The 12145-nt window shown below is 43.2% G+C and overlaps 1 pseudogene; it reads left to right on the forward strand.

The window, feature by feature from the left end:
• The window catches only part of LOC113623612 (nitric oxide synthase-interacting protein pseudogene), a 93435-nt pseudogene extending 84632 nt beyond the window's left edge, over positions 1–8803 (forward strand).
• The last annotated feature ends 3342 nt before the right edge of the window (positions 8804–12145 follow it).

The raw sequence follows: 12145 nt of genomic DNA on the forward strand, positions 1-12145 counted from the left end.
CCTCACCAACAAAACAAAACAAACAAACAAAAAGAGGTAGATCTTTACATTCTCATTTTATTTATGAGGCAACTGAGGATTATAGAGATCAACAACTTGTCCATAAACACTGCTCCCATTACCTAATTTTTAACTCTATATTGAAATATAAGTCTCAGTACATTAAAGAGTGTTTCCTTTTGATCATTTTCTGGAAGTTAAACTTTTCTTGTTTCTTCTAATGGTAACTTCCAATTCATCTCAGCATATACAGAGCCTTTTCAATTGGAGGGACTTTTGGGGCCCTGGTAGAAGTCTTCCAGCTTCAGGACCCTAAACACATATAACCTGAAGACTAATAACCATGACCCACGTGAAATTTTGAGGAACACATCCGAAGGGGTGTAGAGGCTGGGTGAGACCATGGCATTGGGGGGGGGCTTCACTGGGGCTCCAGTTTTTCCGTGCTGTCTCCAATTGCCCTGTGTGTAGAGGGAGAGAGGACCAAGTATACCTTGACACAATCAGTAAAGCCTTTGTTTTCTGAGCCTGAGTGATAACTCTATGATATATTCCATCCCTCTCCTCCAATACATCTCTCACGCTTGGTATTATCTCCATGGCAACTAGGAATGCATCCACAACCTTGAGGATATGTTTGTCTGCCTTTCTACCTATCTTAAGGTTAAGCTTGTTAACCTAAGTGTGTCAAAACATGATGGTTTCCAGCTCAATTTTGAATTAACTTAGTGAATCATGAAATCCTGGGAATCAAACTGCCCTTTTTCAAACCCGTGCTCTGCAGCTTGTCAAACACGAGCAACTTAGCCTTAGTGAGGCTCAGCCTCCTTCCTCATCTATACAATGAGGACAGAAATATAAGACTATTAGGAGGATTGGATGGGATTTCTCATAACGTTTGAAAACTAAAACCTAGGACAATAATTTGTCTTTAGAAGGGCTCCACAAATGTTAGCTCCACCGTTGGAGAGCATCCCTTTAGCTGTGTAATGTGTTGACTAAATGGACGTAGCACACGTGTCCCAGGGTTTTACTCTCAAAGGTTTCCAGTTGACTCTCTGTGGGTCATCTCAGAAGCCTGGTGGGGAAAAATAGGGGACATCCAGGTTAGAGAACCTGTGGTGAAACACATTGGTTAAGAAACAGCCAACCTCACACACCGCAATCCAAGTACCTTTGCTTGTTGAAGAGAATTGGCTTTAATTACCAAAATACCCTCGTCTGAATTGCCTCTCTGTTTGAGAAAAAGAGCTTGAAGAGATTGAAGAAAAGGGCCTCTTTCCTAACTTCAGGTCTTCAGGGATGGAAGGAATGAAGCCCTCCCCTCGTCACACCACCCCGTAGGAAGCTGGAATGGCTAGTTTTCTTCTGGGGATTTGAGATAAGAGACCTGAGTGAATGATCATGAATTTTCAGCTGTTCCACAAGAGGTGCCTCATGATGAGCCTCAAAATAGGATGAAATCTAGGCAGACCTCCCAGATGAGCACTAATTGGAGCAAAACCTTTTCTGTAACAAATGGCAAAGCTAAGGTTTTTGTGCTGTGTATTTTTTTAATGGTGCTATAGTCCAACTAATAAAAAAAGTGATGCAAAATCAATAATTCCTACCTTCCCCAATGTACACCATCTAGCCTAATCAAACCCGTTGACTTGCTGCAACCCACATGAGCAACTTGTGTACATAGGTTTTCACACATGCCTCTTGGAATGCTTCTCTTCACTGCCACCCCACTGCCCATCCTCTAATCCCAGAGCATTGTCTAGCCCTTCCATGCGGTTGTCTCTGAGAGCTGCTGCTCTCACTGACGTCTGTCTTCAGAAACCCAAAGGAACTTAGCATGCCTTCTAAGCAATGCTTCTTACACTGATTATTTACTCATTTTCTATAAATGCTAGGAATTGCTTTTCTTCACAACTATTAATTATTTAAATACAAAGACTATGTCAGATATTTTTTCCATCTTTTCACAGCGTAACAGGCCCAGTAAATATTTGCTGGTTGGTAAATAATGACTTCTGTGTAAATAAATACTGCAAAATTTGTAACAAATGATCAATTCAAATACTTCACAATAAAATATTTCTTCCCCATCCCTCATCTTAAAAATACAGCATTTTAAAGCCAGAGGGAAGATTCCTCAACCAATCTCCTCATTCTTTAGATGAATCGACTGAAGCTAAAGAAGGTGAAGTGACTTGATTAAGGTCACATCTAACTAGAAGCCAATTAGGGCCAGGGCCCAGATCTGCAGACTTCTAGTGATGTACCCTTTCTGATACACAGCGTGGTGCCCCAGGGTTACACTCTACTTGTAAGTTGGTCATCACAGTTCAGTAGAGGGAAGACAGACTGGGAGCTAGATGGCATGGGGCCACATCCTTGTTCTTTCACTAATTCATTCTATGGCCTTGGAAAAATCATTTAACCCTTTGGCCTCAGGCTTCACAGCTGCAGGAGGAAAGATGTTAATTCTGCATGATCTAACTCAGAGTTCAGCAAACTACAGCCCACAGGCCAAATCTAGTACACACTTGTTTTGGTAAATAAAGTTTTACTGGCATACCCGTTTATTTACCTATTGTAAATACCTATAATGGAAGAGTTGAGTAACAGTTAACAGAGACCATATGATCCACAGGCCAAAATATTTACTATTTGGCCCTTTGCAGAAAAAAAATTGTTGACTCTCAATCTAACCTATATGTAGTACAGTTGTATGAATCTAATGTATGCAAGGATTCTTTTCATCTATAAAGTGCTATATCCACATTTTAAAAATCATTGTTATTGACAACAATAGTAGCAATAGCAATAGTAAATCATGAAATACCATTTGCAGTAAAGGCGTAAAATTTTCTTTGTTTGGGACTTCCCTGGCGGTCCAGCGGTTAAGGCTTCGCCTTCCAATGCAGGGGGTGTGCGTTCAATCCCGGGGAGCTAAGGTCCCACATGCCTCCAGTCCAAAAAGCCAAAACATAAAACAGAAGCCATATTGTAACAAATTCAGTAAAGACTTTAAAAAACTTGTCTTTGTTTAATAGGTGGCATCTACATGATATATTGCTTGATTTGAGATCACCTCACCTCACCTCACTATTGTTCATAGTAACATGTTTTTGCAGAACCAAGTGACAATTTTAACAGATCCAGGAATATTTCAAACTAATTAGATCATTTATATATAAAATATAACACAATGTTTTCAGAAGAACATCAGGTCATCCATGGAGAGCATCTGCCCTCATTTTCATCACTAACCTGGCTCGCTATGTGGGTACCATCCTGTGTTATAAGTACCATGTAATGGAATTAACATTCACCTGGAAATACTGACTTGACATACACCGACCTTTGACTATTGGCTCTGTTACTCTAAATGTATTAAGCTTTTCCATTGATGTTTCTGGGAGGGAGATTGGTGGCTCACCGTGGTTTTCCCCTGCCATGTACTCTGGGCATGGACATTAACCAAGGAAGACAAACTGTTCTCAGCAAAGTGGGAGATGAATCATTGGCCATGTCCAACTCACTGCCATGGTAATGACACGGGATTTTATCCTAAGAATTACAGCAGTCATTGAAAGGCCTTAGAAGAGCTCTTCCTCTGATGTAACCACAATGTAGATAACAGGTTGGAGGTGCAAGAGCAGGTGTGGGAACTGGCTAGGAGGCTGCAGGACTAGCCCAAGCAGGAGACAAGAATGACTTTGACTAGACTTGTCATGGAGATGCAGATATGCAAACCATCATGAACAAGCTGAAGCTGGGGGTGACGTGGGAAGAAGCAGAGGAGGCAGGACAGGCACTGGCTTTGTGTTAGCCCAGATCCAACCTAGAGCTGCATGAGGGCGGTTAGCGAGAATCCAGCTAGATTGCATTTCCCTCAAATTCATCTCCTGCCCCTATTTCTAATGGTCCTAGAGGCCCATAAAACCAATTCCAATTAGGGGTCTTTATTCCTCTCCAATAAAACTTAAAACTTTCATTTGATTCAGTAAATTCTTAAGAACATCTTTTTATTTGCCTCTTTAAAAAGCCATTTTTACATGATATAAATATAACAGTTATTTAGTAGTGATAAATACATTCCTAATTAAACAACTATTTTATTACTTACTAACAGCTTAATAAGTCTGAGATCCGTCGGGAAATAAAATATTTTATTTACAGGAATTGGGCTGAGAGACCTGATCTTCCTGGTGCAAATGAGTCAGAAATGACCAATATAAGTAAGATGAAACAGGATTTATTAGGCTTTAAGGCTGGGGTTCCTGTTTCCTTTGAAGTATTACTCTGCCTGTATTTGTATATGCATGTTTATGTATACGTGTGCATATGTGTGTGTATACAGAGCAGTTTGCCATGAAAGATAAGAAATGTCTATGTGATATGAACCTTCTCCCACCTGCATGACTAAAATATTCCTCTGAAATTTCTATGTCAGAAAAGAGCCTGAAACTTCTAAATGTTAAAGGCAAATACCCCTCAGAGAGATGAAATAGGGAACTTTGATCAGCTATTAATGACTCAGTGGAAACATACATATCTTCTCCAATAGCTGAGAATAAAGCATTGAGGCCATGGGAGTTTTGATGAAGGATATGTTCAAATCATAAATTGCACTTCCAGGCACCACGATGGAAATATCTAGAATACTGGGCACTACTATGCTGTTGGTTGGGGGAACAGTAACCAAAGACCAGATTTTCAATTTTACAACTTTTCCGAGGCCAGCCCTGACTCCTAACCAAATCATATATTAAAGTTGGGCTTTATTTCTGCCCACTTGGACAGGCTTGTCTTGGCCTGGCCCAGTACCCCAGAAGTTGATTGTCTTTTTTTTTTAACTTTTTATTTTATATTGGAGTATAGCCAGTTAACAATGTTGTGCACAGCAGATGCACAGCAAAGCAACTCAGCCATACATATACTTGTATCCATTCTCCCCCAGACTCCCCTCCCATCCAGGCTGCCACATAACACTGAGCAGAGTTCCCTGTGCTATATACTAGGTCCTTGTTGGTTATCCTTTTTAAATATAGCAGTGTGTACACGTCAATCCCAAACTCCCTAACTATCCCTTCCCTCCACCCTTAACCATAAGTTCATTCTCTAGCTCTGGGAGTCCGTTTCTGTTTTGTAAATACGTTCATTTGTATCATTTCTTTTTAGATTCTGCATATAAGCGATAGCATATGATATTTCTCTTTCTCTGTCTGACTTACTTCACTCAGAAGTTGATTGTCTTTATGTTATGAGAACGAGGTTTCTAATAGTGTGGGACATTCACGGTCTTGTGAGCTTGTTTTCAAATGACAAGAATGGACCTGTATAGACCTAGCCAGACTCTTTTGCTTGGCTCACTTCAACATCCAAGTCTATGTAAAGAGGCTGGGACAGGGACTGAAGTGTAGGCCGTCTGTGCCCATGGAATGAGAAGAATGATCTAAATTGTACCTCCTTCTGTTCAGCCATTTTTTTCATCAGTTGATTCATCTATTCAACTATTCAACAGCTATTTCTTGAGCACCCACCTGTGCTGGGCCCTGTGCTGGAGACTGGGGATATGGGAGTGAGAAAGACAGCCCGGGTCCTGCTCTCATGAAGGTAAGACCTGGTAGTAGACCAAGACTGAACTTCATTGGAAACATGTCATCCATCCTAGAAGGGCAGGGGATAGTCACCAGCTCTGTGTCTGTTTTACCATGTGACCTTGGGAAACTCTCTTGCCCTCTGAGCCTCAGGTTCGTTATCTGGGCTTTCGACCAGATGCTCTCCAAGATCTGTACCACTGTTTCTTGTGGCCTCCAACCAAACATGACTGGCTGATCGGCAGCCATGCTTCTCTGCAACACAGGTACATCTGGATTCCTAAGAAGCACCTCCGGGGGACTTGGAAGTGGGTGAAACTATGTCATTGGGGGTGGTTTCACTAGGCATTCTGGCTTTCTTTCCATTCTTCCTTCATTTTTCTAAATCTCTGCTCTGTACTGGCTAGGCAAAGGAAGATGCATGCGCCGGCACTCTCAGCGTGTTTCTTCTGAGCCTAAGAGTGATAGGACAAGAGGAGGGGGTACAACTTAAAGATGCTTTATCCATCCTGATCACTTTTCAGAGAACTAATCTAAAATCCAGGGGGCAAAGTAACTTAAGATCCCACAGCAAAAAGGAATCAGTCTGGGGCCAAGATGTACACCGCCAGGCTTGCAGTGGCATGCCCCTCCTGAACCCAGCATGCTGCCACAGTGTTCCCACATTCTGGTCACTTGGTCCTCATAGTTGAGGGGGAAAAGAGTGAACTGGGAGTCCGTGCTGTCTCACCAATCCACCGTGCAGCCAAATCACTTAACCCCAGTAGGCTCAGCGCCACAGCTGCAAGAGGCCAGATGTCTTAGTGCATAATGCTGTTGTGCAAACAGAATGCAGGTCAGTGGTCAGACAAAGAAGCTTTTAAACTCAACAGTGCTACATCCTTGCAAACCACTGGAATCACTGTTGTGGAAATGGTAGCAGTAGTAATAGCCATAGTAAATCATGAAAGATAACTTCACCCGAGCCCATCAGGATTTTTGTCCATTAAATGTGTGGCAACGAAACTGCCTCTGTGGTGTCCACAAAATAATGTTTTGTAAAACTAGATTATACCTCTGAAGATTTCTGAAATATTCTAGGAACAATTGATATGAAGACTTGTGTGCAAAACATAAGTGGATGTTGTCAGATCAGCAGCTCAGCCACATAGGGCCTCTGCCACCACTTCCATCACGAATGTGACCCACCGAGGACTCCCCCATGTGCCATAAATGTGTAGTCAGACCTCCCACCTGAGACTCTGATTTGGAGCAAACTGACTTTCAGCGTTCATATTTGTTGCTCTAATGCATTGGATTTATTATTATCATTAGCATCATTATTAGCATGGAATTAGCATTAGCATTTTTGAGAGGGAAGGTTTTGCCTCCAAGTGGTTGATTCCCTGGTCTGTTATGGACATGCTATTTCCTCAGTTCAGGAAAATACCATTCTCGGAAAAATAGGAACATTAATCATTGGATCCATCCAGTCCCCTATCCATCCAGCCCTTGGGAGAGGATTGATTTATGGAAAGTGCTAGCCTCAAAGTCAGAAAACCAGTTTCTGCAAATTATGCTCCACATTCCACAAATACCTGAGCCTCAGTTTTCTCCTTAAACACATGGAGCCAGTATCTTCTTTCTCCCCTCCTCATAAAGGGTTTTGAGAAGAAAATAAAGAGCAAAAGAAAAGTTATCATAAACATGGAATGTTTAAAAAGAATGAAGTACATACCAAGTAGTTGTATAATATAGAGAGAGACTAGCCAATACATAAGTCTTTATCTTGTGCCAGACACTGTTCTAAGCACTTTACATAAAATAAACACTATTGACTAGTAATAATAATAAAGAGTAAGTTTAACAGAGATTTATCCATATGGATGTTCACAATTTTCAAGCAGGGCATCAGCACTCTTCAGCCGTCTCCACGCACAGCTGTGTCTCAATTCCAGGACAGGAAGTAGAAGAGTTGCTGGGCCATGTGATCTGTAGGAAAATCTGTGCAGACTGTTCTACCCCTACAGCGCCTTGAGTGATTGGCTCCTGACCCGAAGTCCTCAGTTCAGCAGATGGAAAAATAGTCTTTCCCACAGGGAAAGGGGAAGAGAGTGAAATTATTTGCTCTCCTTCTGATATAATTCCCCATGTCAGGATTATGGTGTCGGGTGCAGTCGTAAACCCCATGGATGAAAAGATAACTTAAAATGCACATTTCATTCCATGTGTGGGTATTTCAGAGGACCTCAGGGTTGATCAGGAGACAAGATGGTAATAACATGCCAGTTAGTTAAAGAACCAGAGGATCGAATGGCTTTGTTCAACTACTGCTGAACTGATGTGCCCACATGTAGAAGATTTAAAATGTTGGCTCCCAGGCGCAGGAGCTAAATAAACCCACTTTGTTGTTGTTGTCTTAGTTTTCTTTCCCCAGAAGATAATATCTACCGTGTAATAAGTGTTAGTTTCTCCAACACAGACACCCACTAACAACTTCCAAAAGGGATGGGGCCCAGCTGGGGCCAATAGAATGCGCGGTCTTGTCGATCATTGGTGAAGATAACATAAGAACTAAAAGAAGGAGACTGCGCCGCAGGTGAAGGCCTACGAGAAGCAGCGGGGCGCCGGGCGTGAGAAACACAAGGAGCTGCAGAGGGCGGCAGCGCAGGACCCGGCGGGGGGCTTCCTGGAGAAGTAGGCGGCCACCGAGAGCCGGCCCCTCGACCCCTTCACGCCCAAGGCCGCCTCGGGGAACTACCCAAGCGATGCCCCACGGGGCCCAGTACGGGCCCTGCACGCAAGGACAAGGACAAAGCGCTGCCCAGCGTCTGGATCCCGCCGCTGACCCCTGAGGAGACGGCCACGAATCAGGAGAAGCCGTCGCGCCTCGTGACCTGGCCCACGTTCGGGAAGCGCTGCGCATGTCTGCACGTCCCTCCTGATGCCCGTGTGCTTCAGGCCGCTCCACAGCTCGGTGAACCGCGTGCGGCTCGTCACGCGCAGCAAGCACTGCCTGTGCGCCAGGACCCGCGAGCCTGAGGAACGCTTCGCCGAGCGCCGGGCTGCGGTCCTCTGGAGCCGTGGGCACTCTGGAACGCGTGGAGAAGCCGGTTCGCAAGGACCACGTGGACCCCGTGAACCGGAGAAGCTCCCGGACCGCGGCATCATCGTGCTGCAGCGGCTCCGGAGTGAAGCTGCAGGTGGAGAAGTCCAGGCCACTACGGTAGCTGGTGAGCACATCCTCCATTTTGTTAGCTGAGCGCATGTTGTATGCCAGGTACTGTATCGGGTGCTAGCTGGGATTTTAAGGGGAATAACGTACTTTCTGCCCTCAATAATACCAAACTGCCATTTCTTGAGTGCCAGGGTTGCTGGGCACTGTTGTAAGTATCCTGTATGTATTTGTTAATAGATCCTCATTAGCAGCCCAAGAGGTGGATGCTATTCAAAAAGTTTACAAATAATAAATGCTGGAGAGAGTGTGGAGAAACGGGAACCCTCCTACACTGTAAATTGGTGCAGCCACTATGGAGAACAGTATGGAGGTTCCTCAAAAAACTAAAAGTAGAACTACCGTATGATCCAGCAATTCAACTCCTGGGCATATATCCAGAAAAGCTGAAAACTCTTGCTCAAAAAGATACATGCACCCCAGTATTCACAGCAGCGCTGTTTACAATAGCCAAGAAGTAGAAACAACCCAAGTGCCCATCAACAGACAATTAGTTTAAGAAGATGTGGAATAGATAGATGATAGATAGATAGATAGATAGTGCAATATTACTCAGCCATAAAAAAAGAATGAAATATTGTCATTTGCACCAACATGGATGGACCTAGAGATTATCATAGTAAGTGAAGTAAGTCAGAAGAAGACAAATACATGATATCACTTATATGTGGAATCTAAAAAATAATGCAAATGAACTTACTTAGAAACAGACTCACAGACATAGGAAACAAACTTATGGTTACCAGAAGGGAAAGGGAGGGGTCAAGGGATAAATTAGGAGTATGGAGTTAACAGATGCAAACTATTATACCTAAAGTAGATAAGCAACATGGATTTACTGTATAGCACAGGGAACTATATTCAACATCTTATGATAACCTATAATGGAAAAAAAATCTGAAAAAGTATATATCTAACTGAACCACTTTGCTGTACACCTGAAACTAACACAACATTGTAAATCAACTCTACTTCAATTTAAAAAAAAGAGGAGAATGCTATTATTATCATCACTATACATATGAGGAAACTGAGACACAGAGAGTTTAAGTAACTTGCTCAAGGTCACTATGTAGTGATTGGAGTTGCTGCGCTTTGAACCCCAGCAATCTGGATTCAGTGCTCAGGAGACCAACCGCTGCACTCTACCACCTCTCCTGTGGGAGAGGGGATACGACAGGCACAGGCATGATCACCCTTCGCTCAGTGCTACCCAAATGGTTTGCAAATACGTGCTTCAGAAAAGGGACATGGTTAATCAAAGAAGGCTTCATTTTGTTATGAAGCGTGTAGAACTCCACAGGCAGGGATGGGTGGGGGTCACCTGCAGCTAGTGGGAACGGTGTGAGCCAAGTCATCCTGATAGAAAACACTGCTTCTCACACTTTGATGTGAATACAAGTCACCTGTTTATTGTTGCAAGGCAGTCCAAGCACAAGGGGTGTTAGTGAGATTCCAACCACATGAGGCTTTTCCCCAAATTCATTATCTGCCCCTGTTTAAAATGAACATGAAGGCACATGAAACAAGTCCTATTAGGGTCTCTTTATTCTTCTCCAAGAAAACTTGAAACGTTCATTTGACCCAGTAAAATTCTTAATAACCTCTTTTTTATGTTCCTCTTTTTAAATCAATTTTATGTGTTCTAAGAAAAAATGATTAATGACTAGTGAGAATGTTTCCCTAATACCACAGTTACTTTCTTAAACTTCCCAACTTAAAAATGCTTCAAAAAAATGCTTCAGGTCTGAAATTTGCCTAGAAAATCAATTATTTACCTAATGTGTGTTATAATTTTCTTTCAAATAATTATCTAAGGGTTGGAAAGAAAACAAATTGGGCTGAAAAGCTCAAGTATGTAACTTTAGACCTGATCTCCCTGACAGAAATCGAGAGAATTTGTCACTATGAAATGAGAAGGATTAATGAGCATCTGTGAGTGAGGCCCTGGTTTCCTATGGAGGGTGTGTGTGCATGTGCATGTGCACGTGTGTGTGTGTTTCACATAAGTGCACTGCGTGTGCACGTGCATATCTGTGTACCGATGGATGATCATTAAAGAATAGGTGTCTTTAAACAAGAGGCTCATTTTCAGTCCCAGTGGCTGGGAGTTGAAGTAAGTGCCTGTGTGGCAAATCCCCACCCACCCCCGCTGAAAGATTTCTCTCTGCATCTCTAGGGCAACACCTGAAATGTATGTTTTGTAGCTAACTCGCTAGACAGGTATAGGATGTTTTAGTCAGCCACTACTGATTCAGTGAAAGTGTGATTATCAAATACTCTGTATTCTCCCACAACTGGCTTCCATGGGTAATGAGAGCTTTGCTGGAGGACATGTTGGAATCATGAATTGGGACCTGGGCTTTCCAGGGCACCTTATGAACAGTGCCCTGGGCACTAATTAGGTAGCAACTCTTGTAGACTGAAAAAAAAAAAATGCGCAACCTAAAAGTTGAGAGCTATGTTTTATTCAGTGGACATTCTGAGGACACAGGACTCTCAGATCCCTCTGAGGGACTGCTCTGAAGAGGCAAGGGGCGGGCCAGGATAGATAGGAGTTTTTGCAAGAAAGACCAGGTAGTCGGAACATCGGAAGATTACTGCTAATTAAAGAAAACCAGACATCTCAAATTAATGAAATTAGTGCTTTTCTATGAATGGGAAACTGCAAAGTCTGGACTCATTGAAATCATTCCTTTGATATGCACCTCAGCTATCTGGGGGCAGTAGCCTGTGTTTTCACATCCTGAGTCTCCTCAGGGTGCACTGTTGGGGAGTGGCTGCATCAGTTGGCTGCTTGATGGCAAGCATTCCGTTTCCATCCTGAGTTCCCTCAGGGCTCCCCTTCAGGACGGCTGTAATGTGGTGGCTTGATGGCTGCCACATCCTTTGTTTACTGATGTGGCAGGCGGCATTCTTAGTTCACACTCTGGTACAGGTAACCAAAGGCCCACTTGGTTAACTGGTCGACTCCGCAAATTTCTGGGGACCCATTCTGTCTCCTAAATTATGCATTAAAATTCGACGTGATTTTTGGTCCTGTGGACAGTCTTCAAGGCTTAGCTTGACACTCCTCACCACTCTAGAATTTTTCTTTCTTATGGCTCAGGCAGAGTCAGACCCAGGGCTATCTTCCCTAGTAGGAACAGGCTTGACATTCTTTAGAAGATTTGCAAATAATCTTCAAACCCCTATGTCCCCTTGGGATACCCTACTACCTCCCCCAGACTAATTAGGATACAAGAGAAAAGCCCTGGGTAGAGATTCTGCCTCTCTCTCTCTCTCTCTCTCTCTCTCTCTCTCTCTCTCTCTCTCTCTCTCTCTCTCTCTCTCTCTC

This window comes from Aethalodelphis obliquidens, unplaced genomic scaffold (assembly GCF_003676395.1).
Source record: "Aethalodelphis obliquidens isolate GAN/ISIS:26980383/991018 unplaced genomic scaffold, ASM367639v1 scaffold11, whole genome shotgun sequence".
Taxonomy (NCBI): Eukaryota; Metazoa; Chordata; class Mammalia; order Artiodactyla; family Delphinidae; genus Aethalodelphis; species Aethalodelphis obliquidens.